The sequence below is a fragment of the Crocodylus porosus genome, unplaced genomic scaffold, assembly GCF_001723895.1.
Source record: "Crocodylus porosus isolate Cpor-Errol unplaced genomic scaffold, CroPor_comp1, whole genome shotgun sequence".
Classification (NCBI taxonomy): domain Eukaryota; kingdom Metazoa; phylum Chordata; order Crocodylia; family Crocodylidae; genus Crocodylus; species Crocodylus porosus.
Genome location: NW_017728886.1, coordinates 241,703,726 through 241,706,203, shown reverse-complemented (window position 1 = coordinate 241,706,203; position 2,478 = coordinate 241,703,726).

The following is a 2,478-nucleotide window of genomic DNA, read 5'->3' as shown; positions in this document are numbered from 1 at the left end:
GCTGGAGCCACACTCTTAACTACCAGCCAGGCCTCCTCCTGAAGCTGCAGCCCTTGGAGGCCCCTAGGACCCCAGGTAAGGCTGCTAGGACCAGCATAGTTGCTGACCCCAGCCTCCCCTACCCCACACGGAGTAACCTGCCATGCGCCAGAGCACACGTCACACAGGCATTCCCCAGGGACAAATAGCAGTGGCACAAGGTATGTTGCTGCCACTTATCCCCTGGGAAACAAACATCTGCACTCATCTAAACGTGGTCACAGTGTACAGCTCTTCCTCTGAAGTAAGCATCCATCTGTGAATAAAAGAATACCCCTGAAGAAGGTGAAAGTAATTTTTGTAATTATATTTATTCATTTTCATATTATAACAATTAAATAAAACCAACAAAACAATTACATAGAAACTAGTAAGTAATACAATAAGCAAGCAAAACAAAAGCATTACAAAATAGGTAATTAAATGTACCTGCTATAAATTTAGTAGAGACTAGGGAAAGGGGAGAGCTTGACATTATATACAACCAACTAACAAACATACATATATATTTAAAGGATACCAAACCACAAACAAATCAACTTATAAACTTAACAGAAGATTCATATTGCATATATTTCTTCTTCATATTGAACCAGGGGAAAATCAATGTATGTTGGAGAAAATTACACTTGTGTACATGTCCTGTGTCCATTACTACTACAGTTAAATAGATAGTTATATTTAACTAGGCTGTCCAAATGGTCGTCCACATTGCCCATTGGACCAGACAATCTATGGCAGAGCTGTGTTACTATGACCAACACCCAGAGGGTTAATGCCACTACCATTCAATCTACTGCTGAATTTCTAGGTCAAGATCCCCACTGGGGACACAGGGGTTAAAACTACTGTCACTCACCTCACTGCAGAGGTGTGTCATGCAGCCCTCAGGAAGCCTCATGGTCTGGATCTGACCTGTCAACCCAAATGAGTTGGACAGCTTTTTTTTACAGCTTTGCTATGAATGGAATAAATGACTCTTGCATGAGAAGGTTTCTATCTGCAACCCTGTGTGAGGAAAGCGTTTAAACATTTTTATGGTGCCTTTTTATAATAAGAGGATTCAGGTTGTGGAAATATAGGGAAGAGGCTCTCTGTTTAGTAATATTCAACACAATCATGTCAAGAGAATCTTTCTAGTACCTGTAGTTTTGTATCACACCCCAGGTTATCAATTTATTCTCTCTCTCTCATTTGCTAAAAATATTAATTCCAAAGTGTACAACTTGATCATTAATTACATTATAGCCACCCTGTATTGCCATAGCTGTGCAAAGGGGCCTCAGTGTAACTAAATAAAGCACAGAGTCTTGTATCCTTAAACATCTTCAGCCTTCACTAACTTTCAAACTGTTTTCAGCACGAGCCAGTCTAAAACAAAACATGGCACTGAGCTAATTCTCTGCCTTTTCCCCTCAATTCCTCCCAAGAATTTCACTCTACTCCTTTGTGTATTTTTTGTCCCCTCAGAGGATCATGGTGGGGGGGAGGGAGAAAGGCATAGAGGATGTTGCCTGCTGGGTGAGGAAGTCTGCAGCTGTCCAGCATCCCAGGGGGGCTGGAAATTGGAAATGTTGCAAAAACTTGCTCAGTCCAGGTGTGAGGTGTCTAGATTTACTTTGACTAGGCATTCTGAAGCATGAAATCTCTAATGCACTACACCATTTCAAGCTATAGGCTGCAACAACCCAGTTCTGGCCCAGTGCAGGAAAGGTGGCTTCAATGGTACGTCCATGGCGAGCGATTTTCCCTGCTCCTGCTCTGGACCTAGGCATCTGAGAGCTGTGCTCACGCTGCTGCCACTTCTTCTAGTCCCCCATTTCCAAGCTGGGGCATAAGCACAGTGTCCAGCTGTCAGGAAGCTGTACTAGAGCTGGCTGGGCAGCAGGAAGCTGCATCTATGTTGCTGTGACTTCTGCACCACAGCTGGGAGGTAGGAGAGAAAAGAGGGAGAAAGGATAGAAGTGCGGACAGAGCTTTTAGCTGCCTGGCCCTGGCACAGCTTCCCACTGGCTAGGAGCTGCACCCGTGCCACAGCTGGGAGGAAGCTATGGGGCAGAGGTGGGGAGAAGCATTGGTAGTAAAAATGTAGTTGGAAGTTTCCTGTCCCTGGCTTAGCTTCTTACCCATTAGCCCCATGCAAGCATGGGCACAGGCAAAAGCTTTGGGCTTAGTGGGGTGGATCTGGCTGGTAGGCCATATGTTGCTGACCCATGCACAGCACTATTACATTATTAGATTTTAGCTCAAAGTATATAGTATTATTCTGTAATATACCTAGGTTAAAAAGATAACACTGACTTGAAATTAATATCACAGGATTGCTAAGCTGTTGAAGAGAGATACATTAATTATAAATACTCAAATATGAAAACATACATAAGTATCATTTTTGCTTCTTATTAATTATGGCATCCTAAATTCTGCTTGTTGGTTACA